Source organism: Cetorhinus maximus, chromosome 28 (assembly GCF_964194155.1).
Source record: "Cetorhinus maximus chromosome 28, sCetMax3.hap1.1, whole genome shotgun sequence".
Taxonomy (NCBI): domain Eukaryota; kingdom Metazoa; phylum Chordata; class Chondrichthyes; order Lamniformes; family Cetorhinidae; genus Cetorhinus; species Cetorhinus maximus.
The window spans coordinates 21,073,855-21,095,068 of NC_135906.1; the positions used below are offsets into that span (position 1 = coordinate 21,073,855).

The 21,214-nt window shown below is 49.5% G+C and overlaps 1 protein-coding gene across 2 annotated transcripts in view; it reads right to left on the reverse strand.

Moving 5' to 3' along the window:
- The window catches only part of LOC144668913 (noelin-2-like), a 310,315-nt gene that overhangs the window by 230,933 nt on the left and 58,168 nt on the right, over nt 1-21,214 (reverse strand). Inside the window, exon 1 of one of the 2 annotated variants that reach the window (XM_078531385.1) lies at nt 15,008-15,014. The exons of the other annotated variant lie outside the window; for it this stretch is intronic. The gene's annotated coding sequence lies outside the window, so the exon portion shown is untranslated. Of the gene's footprint in view, nt 1-15,007; nt 15,015-21,214 lie in introns of those variants that run through there. 2 annotated transcript variants of the gene reach the window in all.

The following is a 21,214-nucleotide window of genomic DNA, read 5'->3' on the forward strand; positions in this document are numbered from 1 at the left end:
CTCACCCTCACCCCAACCCTCACCCTCACCCCAACCCTCACCCTCACCCTCACCCAAACCTCACCCTCACCTTCACCCCAATCCTCACCCTCACCCTCACCCTCACCCAACCTCACCCTCACCCAACCCTCACCCTCACCCCAAACCCTCACCCTCACCCAAACCCTCACCCTTACCACCTCCACCCAATCCCTCCTCCACCTCCAACACCAAACCATCACCCCAAACCCTCACCCTCACCCAAACCCTCACCCTCACCCTCACCCTAACCCTCACCCTCACCCTCACCCAAACCATCACCCCACCCTCACCCTCACCCTCACCCTCACCCTCACCCAAACCCTCACCCTCACCCTCACCCAAACCATCATCCCAAACCCTCACCTTCACCCTCACCCAAACCCTCAACCTCATCCTAACCCTCACCCAAACCATCACCCTCAACCTCACCTAAACCCTCACCCTCACCCAAACCCTCACCCTCATCCAAACCCTCACCCTAACCCTCACCCTCACCCAAACCCTCACCCTCACCCAAACCATCACCCTCACCCTCACCCAAACCCTCACCCTCACCCAAACCCTCACCCTCACCAAAACCCCAAACCCTCACCCCAAACCCTCACCCTCACCCCAATCCCTCACCCAAACCCTCACCCTCACCCTCACCCCAAACCATCACTCCAAACCCTCACCCTCACCCCCACCCTCACCCTCACCCAAACCATCATCCCAAACCCTCACCCTCACCCAAACCCTCACCCTCACCCTAACCCTCACCCCAATCCCTCACCCAAACCCTCACCCTCACCCCAAACCATCGCTCCAAACCCTCACCCCCACCCTCACCCTCATCCAAACCATCACCCCAAACCCTCACCCAAACCCTCACCCTCACCCTAACCCTCACCCCAAACCCTCACCCCAAACCCTCACCCAAACCATCACCCTAAACCCTCACCCTCACCCTAACCCTCACCCCAATCCCTCACCCTAACCCTCACCCTCACCCCCAACCCTCACCCTCACCCAAACCCTCACCCTCACCCTAAACCTCACCCTCACCCTCACCCCAATCCCTCACCCTCACCCACACCCTCACCCTCACACCAAACCCTCACCCTTAGCCTCACCCAAACCCTCACCCTCACCCAAACCCTCACCCTCACCCTAATCCCTCACCCTCACCCTAACCCTCACCCTCACCCCAATCCCTCACCCTCACCCTAACCCTCACCCTCACCCTCACCCCAAACCCTCACCCTCACCCAAACCCTCACCCTCACCCTAACCCTCACCCTCACCCTCACCCCAATCCCTCACCCTCACCCAAACCCTCACCCTCACCCTAACCCTCACCCTCACCCCAATCCCTCACCCTCACCCACACCCAAACCCTCACCCTCATCCCAATCCCTCACCCTCACCCTAACCCTCACCCTCACCCCAATCCCTCACCCTCACCCACACCCTCAACCTCACCCAAACCCTCACCCTACCCTCTAACCCTCACCCTCACCCAAACCCTCACCCTCCCCAAACCTTCACCCTCACCCTCACCCCAAACCATCACCCCAAACCCTCACCCTCACCCTCACCCCAATCCCTCACCCCAAACCCTCACCCTCACCTCAAACCCTCACCCTCACCGCAAATCATCACCCCAAACCCTCACCCTCACCCAAACGCTCACCCTCACCCTCATCCAAACCCTCACCCTCACCCTAACCCTCACCCTCACCCCAAACCCTCTCCCTCACCCAAACCCTCACTCTCACCCTCACCCTCACCCAAACCCTCACTCTCACCCTCACCCTCACCCACACCCCAATCCTTCACCCTCACCGAAACCCTCACCCCAATCCCTCACCCTTACCCTCACCCTCAACCTCACCCAAACCCTCACCCTCACCCAAACCCTCACCCTACCCTCTAACCCTCACCCTAACCCTCACCCAAACCCTCACCCTCACCCTCAGCCCAAACCATCAACCCAAAACCTCACCCTCACCCTCACCCCAATCCCTCACCCCAAACCCTTACCTCAAACCCTCACCCTCAGCTTCACCCCAAACAATCACCCCAAACCCTCACCTTCACCCAAACCCTCACTCTCACCCTCACCCAAACCCTCACCTTAACCCTCACCCCAAACCGTCACCCTCACCCTCACCCAAACCCTCACCCTCACCCAAACCCTCACCCTCATGCAAACCCTCACCCTCACCCAAACTCTCACCCTCACCCAAACCCTCACCCTCACCGAAACCCTCACCCTCACCCTCACCCCAAACCGTCACCCCAAACCCTCACCCTCACCCAAACCCTCACCCAAACCCTCAGCCTCACCCTCACCCAAACCCTCACCCTACCCCAAACCCTCACCCTCACCCAAACCCTCACCCAAACCCTCACCCTCACCCAAACCCTCACCCTAACCCTCAGGCTCACCCAAACCCTCCCCCAAACCCTCACCCAAACCCTCGCCCTCACCCAAACCCTAACCCTCATCCAAACCCTCATCCAAAACTTGACCCTCACCCAAACCCTCACCCAAACCCTCACCCTACCCCAAACCTTCACCCAAACCCTCACCCTCGACCAAACCCTCACCCAAACCGTCAACCTACCCCAAACCCTCACCCTTACCCAAACCCTCACCGTCACCCAAACCATCATCCCAAACCCTCACCTTCACCCTCACCCTCACCCAAACCCTCACCCTCACCCAAACCATCACCCTCACCCTCACCCTAAACCCTCACCCTCACCCTAACCCTCACCCTCACCCTCACCCTAACCCTCACCCTCACCCTCACCCAAACCATCACCCTCACCCTCACCCAAACCATCACCCTCACCCTAACCCTCACCCTCTCCCAATCCATCACCCTCACCCTCACGCAAAACCTCACCCTCACCCAAACCCTCACCCTCACCAAAACCCCAAACCCTCACCCCAAACCCTCACCCTCACCTCAATCCCTCACCCAAACCCTCACCCTCACCCCAAACCATCACTCCAAACCCTCACCCGCACCCCCACCCTCACCCTCACCCAAACCATCACCCCAAACCCTTACCCTCACCCAAACCCTCACCCTCACCCTAACCCTCACCCCAAACCCTCACCCCAAACCCTCACCCTCACCCAAACCATCACCCTAAACCCTCACCCTCACCCAAACCATCACCCCAAACCCTCACCCTCACCTAAACCCTCACCCTCAACCTAACTCTCACCCTCACCCTCAACCTCACCCCAAACCCTCACCCTCAGTCTAACCCTCACCCTCACCCTCACACCAAACCCTTACCCTTAGCCTCACCCAAACGCTCACCCTCACCCAAACCCTCACCCTCACCCCAATCCCTCATCCTCACCCTAACCCTCACCCTCACCCTAACCCTCACCCTCACCCCAAACCCTCACCAAGCCCTCACCCTCACCCTAACCCTCACCCTCACCCTCACCCAATCCCTCACCCTCACCCACACCCTCACCCTCACCCTCACACCAAACCCTCACCCTCACCTAAACCCTCACCCTCACCCAAACCCTCACCCTCACCCCAATCCCTCACCCTCACCCTAACCCTCACCCTCACCCCAATCCCTCACCCTCACCCTAACCCTCACCCTCACCCCAAACCCTCACCCTCACCCAAACCCTCACCCTCACCCTCACCCTCACCCTCACCCTCACCCCAATCCCTCACCCTCACCCAAACACTCACCCTCACCCTAACCCTCACCCTCACCCTCACCCCAATCCCTCACCCTCACCCACACCCAAACCCTCACCCTCACCCCAATCCCTCACCCTCACCCTAACCCTCACCCTCACCCCAATCCCTCACCCTCACCCACACCCTCACCTTCACCCTCACCCAAACCCTCACCCTACCCTCTAACCCTCACCCTCACCCAAACCCTCACCCTCCCCAAACCCTCACCCTCACCCTCACCCCAATCCCTCACCCTCACCTCAAACCCTCACCCTCACCGAAGAGTATAACCATCACCCCAAACCCTCACCCCAAACCTTCACCCAAACCCCCAACTCCTCACCCTACCCAAACCCTCACCCTCACCCAAACCCTCAACCCAATCTCTCACCCTCACCCAAACCCACACCCCACACCCTCACCCTAACCCTCACCCTCATCCTCATCCTCACCCTAGCCCTCACTCACTGCCGTCACCTTAACCCTCACCCTCACCCTAATTCTAACCCTCACCCTCACCTTCGCCCTCAACCTCACCCCAAACCCTCAACCTACCCCAAACTCTCACCCAAACCCTCACCCTACCCCAAACCCTCACCCTCACCCGAACCCTCAACCTAACCCAAATCCTCACCCTCACCCAAACCCTCACCCTGACCCAAACTCTCACCCCAATCTCTCACCCTCACCCAAACCCTCAGTCCCCACCCTCACCTTAACCCTGACCCTCACCCTAACTCTAACACTCACCCTCACCTTCACCCTCAACCTCACCCTAACTCTCACCCTAACCCTCACCCTAACACACACCCTCACCCTAACCCTCACCCTAACCCTCACCCTTACCCTAACCCTCACCCTCACCCTAACCCTCACCCTAACCCTCACCCTAACCCTACCCCTCACCCTAACCCTCACCCTCACCCTGACCCTCACCCTCACCCTACTCCTAACCCTGACCCTAACCCTCACCACCCCCCAAACCCTCACCCGCCCCTAACCCTCACCCTCACCATCCCCCAAACCCTCATCCTAACCCTACCCCAAAGCCTCACCTAAACCTTCAACCTCACCCTCACCCTAACCCTCACCCTCACCCTAGCCCAACCCCAAACCCTCACCCTAACCCTAAAGCTAAGCCTCACCCTAACCCTCACCCTCAACCTCACCCGCATCCTAACCTTCACTCTCACCCTAACCCTCACCCTTACCCTAACACTCATCCTAACCCTAACGCTCATCTGAACCCTCACCCTAAACCTAATGCTAACTCTAACTCTCACCCTCACCCAAACCCTCACCCCCACGCAATCCCTCACCCGGTAAAACTTTCAGCATATCTCCTTCACAGAATGATAGAATCGTACGGCCCAGAATGAGGCCATTCAGCCCACTATGCCTACACGTCAGATAGTTATCGAATGTGGATGGCCTCGTGCTAGAGCCACATCCTGACCTTACCCAATGTCCAGTTCACATCAGGCCTGACAGTGTCTGTGGAGAGGAAGACGGAGTTAACGTTTCCAGTCAGACGAAGAGTCATTCGGACTCGAAACATTAACTCTGTCTTCCCCTCCGCAGACGCTGTCAGACCTGCTGAGCTTTTCCAGCTATTTTTGGTTTCGTTTCAGATTTCCAGCGTCCGCGGTATTTTGCTTTTACCCAGTTCACGTCAGTTGGGTGGCAAATGGGGCAAGTGCTGTCGTTGATTCTCCCTCTCAACCATAGCTCCCCAAAAATTACTCATCAGGTTAATTCCAATTCCCAGTCCTATTCCTGCAAAGTTTTCCAATTTACCAGGTCATAACAATAAGTTCGGATCAAAGAATTTCCATCACTTCTCCGTCTTTATCCAGTGACTTTAAACCTGTGTCCTCTGATTACCAATCCCCCTGCTTCAGTTCCTCCACCAAAGCTCCTCCCATTCACAGTCCCTTTATGGACATTCCCTTTAAGAGATATTTATTTAGCCTAACTTAGTGTGCTGTGTTTCTGTGTACAACCAGCAGAGGGACCACTTGTACAGTTAGCTCCGAAATCCGAGACGCTTTAATTCTGAGTGTGCGGATTTCCCTTTTTGTTCCAATGTTTTTCTTTCTGTGGTGATGAATCAAGGGGATGCTGAAAGCAAGAAACTGAGTGACGCTTATACATCTCGGCAGTAACCTCAATTAACCCTCAGCTCACAAGAATCCTCTGTGACCTGAATAAGACACTTTGGGGACTAAAGAAACGACCAGATTAAACGAAATTCCATAATCTGGGTCCCAGGTTTTCAAGGACCTCCCAAGCACCTGAGGGTATTCCCATGTTCTCCTGGTCCCCTGCCTCCCAACCTCTGCAAATCTCAGCTCATCCAAAGCTCTGCAGCCCCCTATCCCGCCTCACACCCATTCTCGTTCACCCGATGCCCTGTGTTCACTGACCCACATCGCCTGCCTCAGATTTTAAAACTCTCGCCCCCGGGTTTCAAATCTTTCCATGGTGTGACCACCCCCCCCACCCCCCCCTATTCCCTGTAACCTCCTCCAGACCTACGAACCTCCGGTATCTCTGTTTCCCCTCCAATTCTGGTCTTTTGCTCATCACTCCACAACTGCTGGACGTGCCTTCAGCTGCCTTAACCCCTGAGCTCTGCGATTTCCGCCCCCCCCCTGCATCTCTCCACTTCTCTGTGGCTCAGTTGGTTGTGCTCTTGCCTCTGTTAATCGCAAGGGTCAGGGTTCAAGAGCCACTCCAGGGCCTGAGTGCAGAAATCCAGGCTGATGCTCTGGTGCAGCCCTGAGAGAGTGCTGCACAGTCAGATAGGCTGTCTTTTGGATGTCATGTGAAAGATTCCACTATTTTGAAAAAAAAGCAGGAGAGTTCTCCCTGGTGTCCTGGCCAATAATTATCCCTCGATCAACATCAGTAAAACAGATTATCTGGTCATTAACGGATTGCTGTTTGTGGGAGCTTGCTGTGCACAAATTGGCTGTCACATTCCTACATTACAACAATGACAAACCTTCAAAGCACTCTTGACATTCTTTGGTGATGAAAGTCGCTATATAAATGAAAGTCTGTCTTCCTCTCCTCTTTTAATATGCTCCAGAAATCCTCCACCTCCGACCACACTTTTGGTCATCTGTCTTAATATCACCTCATGTGACTCAGTGACAAACTTTGTTTCTTCGTGCACCTGTGAAGCCTTTTTCCTACATTAAAGGTGCTATATAAATTGTTTGTTGAAACAAACTCTCTGACCAGAAAACTAAAGTGACACATGATGCTCCAACTCCTTAAAAAAATTCTATTGATAAATGCCTATTTCTGACAGCAGGTGGCAGCAGAAGCTCATCTCTCACTAAGCTGTATGAATGGTGAGGTAGCAGCATCAATAAGAACAGTCAGAACGGACAGGAACGGTCAGAATGGGGTGGAACAGGCAAAATAGAGGGGAAAAGTACAGGCTGGACTGGAACAGGAAGAATGGAGAACAACATTACAGAATGGAGTGGAACGGTCAGGAACGAGTGGAACAGTCAGAATGGAATGGGACAGTACAGATTCGAGTGAAATAGTATAGGATGGAGTGGGACAGTCGGAGTGGAGTGAAACAGGACATGATGGAGTGGAAGAGTCAGAATAGGATGGAACAGTATAGAATGGACTGGAACAGGCATCATGGAATGAAACATTACAAAATGGGATGGAACAGTACAGGACGGACCAGAACAGTCACAATGGAGTTGAGCATTACAGGGTGGAACAGCCAGAATGGAGTGGGACAGAGAGGATGGAATGGAACAGTACACAGTGGAGAGGAACAATGCAGAATGGAGTTATACAGTCAGAATGAGGTGGAGCAGTACATGATGGAGTGAAACAGTCAGAAAGGAATGGAACAGTACAGAATGGAGGGAACAGTCAGAATGGAGTGAAATGGTACAGGATGGAGGGGCATAGTCAGAATGGGGTGGAACTGTACAGGAAGGTGTTGGACAATACAGCATGGAGTGGAACAGTACAGGATAGAGTGGAATGGAATGGAACAGCACAGGTTGGTGCGGAACATCCAGAATGAAATGGAGCAGTACGAAATGCAGTGGAACAGATAGAATGGAGTGGAACAGTCAGAACGGCATTGAACAGTCAGGATGGAGTGGAACAGAGAGAAAGGAGTGGCACAGTCAGAATGGGGTGGAACTGTGCAGGATGGAGTTGGACAGTCCAGTAGAGTGGAACAGTCAGAATGGAGCAGAACAATACAGGATGGAATTGCAAGCTGGCAGGTATTTACTTGCCAATAAACATCTTCTGACTGTATTTCCCAATAACTATTAGCTTTGGTACGTGGGGCTGGCCCCCGATATTTTTAACACAGGTTGATCTGGTCAGTTTGGTGTCCGTCCTTCATGACGAAGGCGACCATGTCCATCATCTGGGGTATTTGGTATCTAGGTGACTGGTCAAGCCGATCTGTGCGTGTAAGTTTCTGCTTCAAGGAGTACAGGCTAGCACAGACGATTGTGTCCTGGCTGAGAGGGAATCCCTCTCCTTGCCTCGTTTTAAAGGAGACCACACGATCTGTTATTTGCTTGCGCCAGGTGCACTGATCCTCAGCAGGTCACACAGGAACCAACAGTCTGAGGCTGTGTCCAGTGACTGCATTCCCAACTTGTCTCTGTCCATCTGTCCAGGATGAATATTTTTGAACGATTTTCTAGTCATTCATAAAAAAATGTTTTATCCAATTGACTGAAACACGTGAATCGAGGAGGGACGGAAAATGTGCAGATCAGTGCAACCCTACCGAATGACATCGAAACACCTCAAACAGGCAAAAGGAAACATGCATTTATATAGTGTCCGTCCTGACATCAGGATGTCCAAAGGTATTTTTGAAGTACAGTCACTGTATGAAAGGCAGCAACAAATTTACCAATGTTTTTTGAGTGATGTTGTTGGAGGGGTAAATGTTGAGCAGGGCACTTGGGGAGAACTCCCTTACTCTTCTTTGAAACCCTGTACTATTTCACTCCATTCCGACTGGGATTTTTTTGCCTCCACCTGAGAGGGCAGACGGGGCCGTGGTATAGGATCTTACCTGAACCTCAGCACTCCCACAGCAATCTCTCAGCACTCCTTCCGCAATCCCTCCACATGGGCCTTGATCTCATGCTGGAGTGGGAATTGAACCCACAACCTTCTAACTCAAGAGGTGAGTGCTACAGGCTGAACCCATAGCTGACAGTGAGAAGCGTGTAAGAGCAGCCAAGGACATGAGAAGGAGCATCACAATGGGGGAGGAGTGAGCAAAATGCGATGGAGAAAGAATGGGTCAAATAGGTTGAAAATGAGCTCCAGAGATTGGGTAGAAAGCCCCATTTTTTTGCATAATCAGGTGGGAGTGGGTGGGGTTATATTCCCCACATTGTAAATGTTATTGTTTTGATCGACCTCAGAGCAATGTAGAGATGACACTCGTTTCTAAGTGTGTAACAGGTTAATTCACGGAAGTTTCAAAATATCTCTGCAATCACAAAATGTCTACACTTATGCTCAGCTTCCGGTAGCTTCTGTGGTATCTGTTTAGTTTGCTTTGACTCCACACCCAGGCTTAACTGATCAAGCACAGTGAGCATAGATCAGTTACCAGACATTCATAAATGAAGGCAGATCAATTAAACCTTTCTATAATATATCACTTGGAAACGTGGGTACAATTAAATGAGTTTAAAATTAAAATAAATTGAAGAAAGGAGAGAAAATGAGAAAATAATAATTTACGTTTAATGTTAAAAGAAAGCTCAAAGCGCATGATATAAGCAATAAAAAGCGACACTGAGCCAAAGAAGGTGATATGAGTAAGGATGACCAAGAGACTGGTCAGAGAGGTGGGTGTCTTAAAAGGAGGGAGGGGGGTGGGGTTAGGAGGGAAATCCAGAGTGGGTCTTGACCACAAATGGTGAGAAGGAAAGGGGAAGAGGGACGCACATATCAAAGGGCGTGTTCAGAGTGGGGTGGGTCGTAGGGGTAGAGGAGGGTCAGAGAAAATTGCAGGGAGAGAAAATGAAAGCAGAACAACGAATGAGAAAGGAAGGGAAAACGTGAAGGAGGGTGAGAACAGAATGAAATCGGATAAGAGATGTCAGTGAGAGAGAGAAATGGCACGTTAGATGGCGGGATGCCTGAATGCTTTTGCAGTGGTGTTTCACTGCTGTGTAACCTCATTATAGGCAGCAGTAAAAACATCAACAATCATAAATAACCAGAGTTAATTTTCTTTTTTTTTGCATTTTGTGTTTGCCATAAAGCAGCGCAGTCACCTTCCTTAGCTATCATCAGGTGCATTATGAGATTTACAGGGTTTGATTTGGATCCACTATTGCATTTCGCAAATTTTAACCATGGATTTGAGCTTTCTAATATTGCAAAGTTTCATTGTCCACCACGATCTTGAGATAGTGAGAGATTTGGACAGCTGACAGGTTTGCATTTATCTGATTGGTGAACCTTCCTTCACCTCTAACCTCCAACCCGCCTCTCGCCAACCTTTAACCTTCAACTCTATATACCTCTATCCAGCTTCAGTTAGGGTCGCCAACCCTCCAGGATTGGCCTGGAGTCTCCAGGAATTGAAGGTCAATCTCCAGGACACTGCTGTGTACAACCCTGGAGAAAGATCATCTGGACATGAAAACAATAGCTTTTTTTTGGTATTTTCTTTCAACATTTCTCTTTACCAGATATAAAAATATTGAAAAGGGTTAAAAAAAAATAGGCTACTTGGCTGACAGTCAAGCATCATCCAATTGGGTAATGAGTCTTTTTGCTTTCCAATTGGCGTAGGAAGGCCGTGCGTCACAAGGATGGATGTGTTGGCCGACTAATGGCTGGAGCGTGGGGGCAAGTCATGTGATGAAACTCCAGGAATACATTTAAACACAATTGGCAGCCTTACATCCTATCCAAACTCCACCCCTCTTCCCTCCAAACTCCCTCCAACCGGCCTTCCTAGAACCTTGCTCTGTCCCCCTAGCGCTCAACTCTTCACTGTAACCCACTGATCCTACTCTGGTTGATGGAGATATTGTTGAGTTGCTGCCTCCTTGAATTGCCATGTGGAATGATGCAGCACCCAATTCCAACCGGATTCTTTCCCTTGGTAATGTTCCCCCTCTTGGAGAGACAAGGAACACCTAGATGGATAAGTAAGTAAGGTTTCCAAAGTGAGGAGGGACACAGATTTATGGCAAAAGAACCACACGGAAGACGAGGAGAATTTTTTTTTCTTGCAGTGAAATGTTGTGATCTGGAACGTTTTGAGAGGGGGTGGAAGCAATGGTAACTTTTTCGAAAGGTAACTGGATAAATACTTGACAAAGAAAAAAATGCAGGGCAATGGGGAAAGAGCAGGGGGAGCGGGACTAATTAGATAGCTCTTTCAACAAGCTGGTCCAGGGCTAATAGGCTGAATGAACCCTACAGTGCAGAAGGGAGCCAAAGGGGGGAAATTTAAACGTTTTCACCCTCTCAGTCTAGTGATGCCACATTGCTTGGAATAGACCCAAAGATGAGCGGACAGCGGGGAAATGAGGAAATGCATCTGTCTTACTGAGAATCGACATCTATTCATCTCGCTGACGGTCAGCGAGAGTCTCCATTTCAAGAACTTCGAAATTTAATTAACTTGGAAGTCGGCAATGTAATATCCTACGTAACTGCCGCACTGTTTTTTGGGTAACGGGAGGTGGCCCACTCATGTCTGGTCTGGCCCTTTAATGCTTAAAGTGGCAGTGTTGCCAATTGGTGCACCAACCCGTGTGATGTTTCTCTGTTGTCACCTCGTTCAATTATCTGACCACAGGTGTATCTCCCAGTTAAAATCACATCAAGTGTTGGTGCGTGGAACACTGGTGGGAGAATTTGTGCTATCATATTATATTCCAATCTGCTCCCTGTTCCCTCTAAGAGTGTGGGATCAGCGAATGTACCCTGCGTTGGTTTAGAGAGAAATGGGACAGGAGAAAATGTTATTGCTGCTGATAGAAACTGAGATTATTAAGCGATGTGACACAAGTGGTGCTGGTGGTAGTGGAGTAACATGGGAACATAGGCACTGGGGGAGGCCAATCAGCCCCTCATGCCTATTCCAACACATTCAACGAGATCATGGCTGATCCACGGCCTAAATCCATACACTTACCTTCGCCCCATACCCCTTAGTACCTTTGGATAACAAGAATCTATCATTCTTATATTTAAAATTAATAATTGATCCAGCATCAATCACTGTTTGTGGTAGAGGGTTCCAAACTTCCACCACCCTTTATATCCAGAACTAGGGGTCACTGTTTAAAAATAAGGGGTCGTCCACTTAAAACAGAGACGAGGCGAAATGTTTTCATTCAGAGGGTCGTGAGCCTTTGGAACTCTCTTCCCGAAAAGGTGGTGGAAGCAGAGTCTTTGAATATTTTTAGGGCAGAGATGGATAGATTCTTGGTAAACAAGGGGGTGATAGGTTATCGGGGGGTAGATGGGATGCAGATTTGAGGTTACTGTCAGATCAGCCATGATCTTATTAAATGGCTGAGCAGCCTCGAGGGGCTGAATGGCCCACTCCCGCTCCTTGTTCGTATGTTTGTAGAAATGTTGCATAAATCCATTCCTGAAAGATTAAAGCAAAATCGTGTGGATGCTGGGAAGCTGAAATAAAAACAGAAAATTCTGGAAAAACTCAGCATGTCTGGCAGCATCTGTGGAGTGAGAAAAACAGAGTTAACAGAGCTAAAGAGCTCTGAAGAAGAGTCATACAGAATCAAAACGTTAACTCTGTTCCTCTCTCCACAGAGGCCGCCAGACCCGCTGAGTTTTTCCAGCATTTTCTGTTTTTATTTCATTCCTGAAAGAACTGACCTTATTTTTTTAGTCCTTGCCTCTAGTCCTAGACTCCCCAGTCAGCAGAAATATTCTCTCCCAATCTAACCAATCTGCTCCCCTTCAAATCGTGCACACTTTGATCAAATCAACTCTTGACCGTCTAAATTTCAGGGAATGTTTTCCCTAGTTGGTGTAATCTCTCCTTGTGATTTAACCCTTTGGAGTTAAGGTATCATTCAATTCCATTAAAAACAAGGACGTTACTTCACACATGAGCCATTCCCTGCAATATCCTTACTGACATATTTATGCATTAATTAGTGGCTTCGTGTACAGGATTTCCTCTTTAACTCTCCATTTATTCCTGATTAAAGTGCTTTTGGGATGAAAGCATCTGCCTTTCTGAAACTCTCCCATTCTATTCCAATTTTCAGATGTTAGTGGCGAGGTTGTCGTGTTTTTATAATGACATGAAGGAACCTTAAGGGATTGTGTAAACATGTTGTGGTCTCATTTATTTAGACTAGGGACATGGGAAGATTTAAACATGGGTGGAAAGCTTGAAGAGACCAGCAGCAGAGCTGTGTGTGCCCTGTGCTCTGCTCAAAAGCAAAAGTGCAACTAAAACTGAACCGCGTGACACACTTCCCCTTCTGGTGATGCCATGCCGCAATCCCTTAAAGGCATATTACAACAGGGGCTACAGAGGCCTGGACTCACCGCCCTGCAAACGTGAGATCAAATCCCACTGTGACAGCCAGAGAATCTGATTGAAGCTCAAGGAATAGAAATAAAAGGCTGGTATCGGCAATCAGTGACTGTGAAGCTGTCGGGTTGTCATTAAAAACCCAACTGGTTCACTTAGAAGCATAGAACCATAGAAAAGTTACAGCACAGAGGGAGGCCATTTGGCCCGTCTTGTCCATGCCAGCCCGAGGACACCCAGGTGCCCTTTCTAATCCCGCCTTCCTGAAGGGAAAGGGATCAGGAAGGGAAACCCGACGTCCTTACCTAGTCTGGGCCAATATGTGACTCCAATACCACACCAGTCTGGTTGGATCTTAATTGTCCTCGGAAGGTGCCTAGTGAGCCAATCAGCTGTTAGGGATTGGGCCTTGCAAGCACCCGACCTGCTAAAGGATTTAAAGAAAGGATCAAAAGACCAGAAACTGCTCAATACTGAGGTTACTTTCCACCCAGGAGGCTGTGAATCAGAACCAGTCCATCCATTGCATATTAGTATTGGCTGAATTGGCAGCAATGGAAAGGTTACAGAGCTTTGATAAGACCAGTTGGGTTTGATGTGTGTTGGACTCGGCTAAAAGACGAATCCTGCACATATCAACTGCAGCCTGTACTGGGCTAGCTGGTTCCTGAAACTTCAATCCCAAAGCCGCCAGGAATTGAGGGAGGCTCCAAACTCCCTGGGGTGAAGGTGTCAGCCCCGCATCTAATATTAAAATCTTACGCCAACTTTACAGTTGTAGAATGTTTCCTGTTGGTTGCAAATTAGCTGGAAAAGATGTTGCAGGAGAGAGTGGAAAATGAGTTGAGAAGAATATTAAATGAGAGGGGCTTTGAGCTGAGGGAGAGTGAGTGAGAGAGAGAGTGGGAGAGAGAAACAGAGAAAGAGAGAGAGAGTGAGAGAGAAAGAGCAAGAGAGTGAGAGAGAGAGAGCGAGAGAGAGAAACAGAGAAAGAGAGAGAGAGTGAGAGAGAAAGAGCAAGAGAGTGAGAGAGAAACAGAGAAAGAGAGAGAGTGAGTGAGAGTGAGTGAGAGAGAGAGACAGAGAAAGGTAGAGTGAGAGTGAGAGAAAAAGAGAGAGAGAGAGACAGAGAGAGAGAGTAAGAGTGAAAGAGAGAAGGTAAGAGAGAGAGGCAGAGAGAGAGAGAGCGAGAGAGACGGATTGAGGGAGAAAGATCGAGAGAGTAAGAAAGAGGGAGCGAGAGTAAAAGAGAGAGAGAATGAGAGAGAGACAGAGCAAGAGAGACCGCGAGAGAGACAGAGTGCGAGAGAGAGGGAATGAGAGACAAAGAGAGTGAGTGAGAGTGAGAGAGAGAGGCAGAGAGAATCACAGTAAGTGAGTGAGAGTCAGAAACAGAGAAAAATAGAGTAAGAGAGGGAATGACAGAGACTGAGTGAGAGAGAATGAGATGGAGACTGACAGAGAGAGATAGAGAGAACAGAGAGAGTGAGTGAGAGAGTGGGTTAGAGTATGCAAAAGGGAGTTAGTGTGAGCAAGACAGGGTGAGGGAGAGACAAAGAGCGAGATCAAGAGAGTAAGATTGAGAAGGAACGAGAGAGAGAGATCATGCTGATTATCAAGAAACTTGCACATTTTTCCTCTTTTGAAAGTTACTATTGGTTTCACTGCCCTTTCAGGCATCATCACAACAACTCACTGCTTAAAAAAAAACCTCTCCTCCTCTTGTTCTTCTACAAATTATTTTCAGTCTGTGTCTTCTGGTGACCTGTGACCCTCCAGCCAATGGAAGCAATTTCTCCCTATCTGCTCGGACAAAGCCCTGATAATTTTAAAAACCTTAATTAAATCCCCTCTCCAAGAACGAGCTCAGGTGAGGGGAGGTTAACATCGGGGTAGCTGTCTCCAACTCTGCACCTTCTGCAAGTACTGACTCTTGCTGGGAAATTTCATAATAATTGCTGTATCGCTATCCACAGCAAGATAGATGTGAAATACATTTAAGGAGTTTGCAAGAGCAGGTTTTATGGTTTGACCTTTAAACTATTGGAAGAATGAGGATCTTACCACATGTAGTCTAGCTTCTCTCACAGTGATATGGTCCTTTCAAAAAAAAACTCTCTCCTTTGTCTGAAACCAGCAGCAAGAAGTGTGATTACTCTGTCTGATTGTGGGAGCTCATCAAAAAGAGAATCCTGCTGTTTGTGGGAAGAATCAGCCTACAATCTGTGAGTCAGATGATTGGACAATCAAAGGCTCATGTACCATGGCGCTCGGTCTCATGAGGTGTCACTTGAGCCAGTTTTCTCACTCTGGTATCTGAGGATGGTACAGGGGCATCAGAGCCCCTTCCTCCATTGTGAATTGAGCACAGCATTCCTCACTGTGCGACAGCGGCTGGTAGTAGGCAGTACCTGCTGGCGATGGCCGAGCTGGCACTCGTTTCTCCATCGCCATCACTGCTGAGCTGAATTGTAAATGCACTCATCTCCTGTACCTACAGAGCTGCACAAATAGCTCCCACGGCACCAATATGTACGCTGCTTCTGATTCCGCACAATGCTCCCTGTGGTGTTCAATTATTCTGTGCTTGATTAAGTGAGTCTGTTTACAATTGATGCTCACTGTGCTTGATTGGTTAAGCCGGGGTGTGGACTCAGAGGAAAGCAAACAAACGACGGAAAGTGCTGGAAGCTGGAGCTGAAGCATAAAATAAAGCCAGCTACACGCATATATAAACGAGTGCCACCTCTGCATAGATTCGAGATATAAAATATACAACACTCCCAGCCCAGGAGACTGGGACTGATGACCTCGCTTGCCCTCCGCCTCTGCCCTGGAGGGAAGCACGTGATGGAGTCTTAGGCCCATTAATTGTACACGGGAAGGGCTAACGCCTGTTTCAGGAGCAGCTTTGAATGTCTATTTTCTGGCCTATAGCAATATGGTGAGCAGCGCATTTCTGGCTCCTAATGAGCATGTGCTTCCTGGCTGACAGGCGGGCAGAGCTTTTAGGTTGGCGTGCAGGCGCGCGCCCGACCCGATTGGACGCAAAATCGCGCGATATTTCGGTCGGCGGGCACGCGCAAAGGTCGGGAGCGCACCCACCGACAATTAAGAGGCCAATCAGTGCAACTAAAGTTGTGATTGTCTCCGATTTTTCGTGGCCCGTCCAACCTCACGGTCGAATCGGCCAGGCGGACTTAGCATTTTTCATCAAACCTCAACCAAGGGGCGGGATGAGGTTTCCGTTATGAAATTAAAAAGTTAAGAATGTACGGACAGGGGTTTTTCATCGTGGATATGTTCAGGTGACTGACTGCGATGGGTGGACATTTTTTTTCCCGGGTTTTAAAAGCTTTATTTATTGGTTTTTAAAAAGCTCTCTGCCGTCAGGGGGCCTTTCATTCGGCGCTCGCCCACACCCACGCCCACGCTTACGTCAGCGCCCGCCCCGTTAATGGGCCAGCCAGCATGAAACCGCGGTTGGGGTCCGTTCCCAGGCTGCTCCCTAGCCCGCTGACCTTGATGGCCCACCAACCTAAAAACCCTGCCCTGCCCTGGGTGCTACTTAGTGCCCGAGAAACAGGTGTAGCCTCTGAGAGTTTCTGGGCCGGATGGCCTGGTCTGGTTGTGGGTCTTTGTTCAGCCCAAGGAGACTCCATATTTTCAGACTCTTCCTTTACAGTCACACGTAGTGCCAGTGATCAGCAGCCACGTTACCATAGCGCTGGGGCCAGGTTATTAGTCCCTTACTACCGATGGGAATAATAAATCCCCTCATGAGGAAATGTCATCAATATCTCCCGAAAATCTATTGATTTTTTCTCATTATTATAAAGCGAGTACTCGAGCACCAAGTAATGACGTCTATATAATGCTTTACAAGTTGAAATACATTTAAGAACTGGTTGAAGTTTATTTGGCTATTGTGCCAACATACATCAACGATCAAAGGTGAGATAGCAAGCAGCTCTTCAAACCCAGCTTCAGAGGCCCTGCTTTGTGCAATCTTCTTTTAAAATATTCATTCACGGGGTGTGGGCATCACTGGCTGGGCCAGCATTTATTGCCCATCCCTAGTTGCCCTTGAGAAGGTGGTGGTGAGCTGCCTTCTTGAACCGCTGCGGTCCATGTGGTGTAGGTGCACCCACAGTGCTGTTAGGGAGGGGGTTCCAGAATCTTGACCCAACGACAGTGAAGGAACGGCCGATATATTTCCAAGTCAGGTTGGTGATTAGCTTGGAGGAGAACTTCCAGGTGGTGGTGTTCCCATTTATCTGCTGCACTTGTCCTTCTAGATGGTAGTGGTCGTGGGCTTGGAAGGTGCTGTCCAAGGAGCCTTGGTGAATTCCTGCAGTGCATCTTGTAGATGGTACACACTGCTGCTACTGTGCATCAATGGTGGAGGGAGTGAATGTTTGTGGATGTGGTGCCAATCAAGTGGGCTGCTTTGTCCTGGATGGTGTTGAGCTTCTTGAGTGTTGTGGGAGCTGCACTCATCCAGGCAAGCGGGGAGTATTCCATCACACTCCTGACTTGTGCCTTGTAGATGGTGGACAGGCTTTGGGGAGTCAGGAGGTGAGTTACTCGTTGCACAATTCCTAACCTCTGACCTGCTCTTGTAGTCACAGTATTTATATGGCTAGTCCAGTTCAGTTTCTGGTCAATGGTAACCCCCAGGATGTTGATATGTGGGATTCAGTGATGGTAATGCCATTGAACATCAAGGGGCGATGGTTGGATTCTCTCTTGTTGGAGATGGTCATTGCCTGACACTTGTGTGGCACAAATGTTACTTGCCACTTGTCAGCCCAAGCCTGGATGTTGTCCAGGTCTTGCTGCATTTGGACATGGACTGCTTCAGTATCTGAGGATTTGTGAATGGTGCTGAACATTGTGCAATCATCAGTGAATACCCCCACTTCTGACCTTATGATGGAAGGAGAGTCATTGATGAAGCAGCTGAAGATGGTTGGGCCTAGGACACTACCCTGAGGAACTCCTGCAGTGATGTCCTGGAGCTGAGATGACTGACCTCCAACAACCACAACCATTTTCCTTTGTGCTGGGTATGACTCCAACCAGTGGAGAGTTTTCCCCTGATTCCCATTGACTCCAGTTTTGCTAGGGCTCCTTGATGCCACACTCAGTCAAAAGCAGCCTTGATGTCAAGGGCAGTCAGTCTCACCTCACCTCGGGAGTTCAGCTCCTTTGTCCATGTTTGAACCAAGGCTGTAATGAGGTCAGGAGCTGAGTGGCCCTGGCAGAACCCAAACTGGGCATCAGTGAGCAAGTTATTGCTAAGCAAGTGCCGCTTGATAGCACTATTGATGACCCCTTCCATTACTTTACTGATGATCAAGAGTAGACCGATGGTGTGGTAATTGGCCGGGTTGTATTTGTCCTGCTTTTTGTGTACAGGACATACCTGGGCAATTTTCTACATAGCCAGGTAGATGCCAATGTTGTAGCTGTAGTGGAACAGCTTGGCTAGGGGCGCGGCAAGTTGTGGAGCAAAAGTCTTCAGTAGTATTGCCGGAATAACGTCAGGGCCCATAGCCTTTGCAGTATCCAGTGCCTTCAATCATTTCTTGATATCACATGGAGTGAATCGAATTGGCTGAAGACTGGCATCTGTGATGCTGGGGTCCTCCAGAGGAGGCTGAGATGGATCATCCACTCGGCACTTCTGGCTGAGGATTATAGAAAATGTAGCCTTATCTTTCACACTGATGTGCTGGGCTCCTCCATAATTGAGGATGGGGATATTTGTGGAGCCTCCTCCTCCAGTGAGTTTTTTAATTGTCCACCACCATTCACGATTGGATGTGGCAGGACTGCAGAGCTTAGATCTGATCCATTTGGTGTGGGCTCACTCAGCTCTGTCTATCACTTGCTGCTTATGCTGTTTGGCATGCAGGTAGTCCTGTGTTATAGCTTCACCAGGTTGACACCTCATTTTAAGGTATGCCTGGTGTTGCTCCTGGCATGCCCTCCTGCACTCCTCATTGAACCAGGGTTGATCCCCTGGCTTGATGGTAATGGTAGAGTGGGGGATATGCTGGGCCATGAGGTTACAGATTGTGTTCGAGTACAATTCTGCTGCTGCTGATGGCCCACAGCGCCTCATGGATGCCCAGTCTTGAGCTGCTAGATCTGTTCGAAATCTATCCCATTTAGCATGGTGGTAGTGCCACACAACACGATGGAGGGTATCCCCAATTTGAAGGCGGGACTTCATCTCCACAATGACTGTGTGATGGTACCTCCCACCGATACTGTCATGGACAGATGCATCTGCAGCAGGCAGGTTGGTGAGGATGAGGCCAAGTATATTTTTCCCTCTTGTTGGTTCCCTCACCACCTGCCACAGACCCAGCCCAGCAGCTATGTCCTTTAGGACTCGGTCAATAATGATGCTACTGAACCACTCCTGATGATGGACATTGAAGTCCCCCACCCAGAGTCCATTCTGCACCCTTGCCACCATCAATGCTTCCTCCAAGTGATGTTCAGCATGGAGGAGCACTGATTCATCAGCTGAGAGAGGGCGGTACGTGGTAATCAGCAGGAGGTTTCCTTGCCCATGTTTGATCTGATGCTATGAGACTTCATGGGGTCCGGAGTTGATGCTGAGGACTCCCAGGGCAACTCCCTCCCGACTCTATACCACTGTGCCACCACCTCTGCTGGGTCTGTCCTGCCAGTGGGACAGGACATACCCAGGGATGGTGATAGTGGAACCTGGGACATTATCTGTAGGGTCTGATTCCGTGAGGATGACTCTGTCAGGCTGTTGCTTGAATAGTCTGTGAGACAGCTCTCCCAATTTTGACACTAGACCCCAGATGTTAGTAAGGAGGACTTTGCAGGGTCAGCAGGGCTGAGTTTACCGTTATCGATGCCGGGTTGTCTGGCTGGTTTCATTCCTTTCTTTGTGACTTTGTAGCGGTTTGATACAACTGAGTGGCTTGCTAAGCCATTTAAGACTCATCCACATTGCTGTGGGTCTGGAGTCACATGTAGCCCAGACCAGGTAAGGATGGCAGATTTCCTTCCCTAAAGGACATTAGTGAACCAGGTGGGTTTTACCACAATTGACAATGGTTTCATGGTCACCATCAGACTTTTAATTCCAGATATTTTATTGAATTCATGTTTGAACCCGGGTCCCCAGAGCATCACCCCGGGTCTCTCGATTACTAGTCCACTGACAATACCACAACGCCATCGCCTCCTCTCACCATCCCTTTACTCTTCTTTACCCTTTAGCTACAATTACAACCAGAGAAAAGCATTTCTCCCACCCCCTCCAAGGCCACTGCCAATACTATGCAGTTTCACATTAACCACAATATTGAAGAGTTAATAACGTGTTAATATAATAGTGAAGGTGAAACTGGGAATTAATAAAACAATTGAAAACTATTACCTCATAATTGTGTTAGTATTTATGGAGCCTAAGACTAAGAATTCCTGGTATATATTGTTTTAATATTACTTTGCTATATAGGCTTGCTTTCTTTCACTCTTCAATTTCTACTCTACTTGCGAACAAAATGCTTTGTGATTTTTCAGAATGTGAGTAATGGAGGTTGATTTACCCCGTGAGAATAAGAGGCATTTTTGGCTCATTTTGGCTTGCTGATGGCTAGTGTCAGCTGTGGTTCAATGGGGAACACTCCCAGCTCTAAATCAGAGAGTTAGTAGCTCAGACCCACTGCAGAGATGCAGTCTAGGCTGATGCTTCCAGTGCAGTACTGAGGAAGTGCCGCACTGTCAGAGGTGCTGTCTTTCAGATGAGACGTTAACCTGAGGCCTCGCCTTCCCTCTCAAGCGAAAGCAAAGGATCCCATGGCACTACTTTGAAGAAGAGCAGGTGAACACTCCCTGGGGCAAGCAAATATTTAACCCT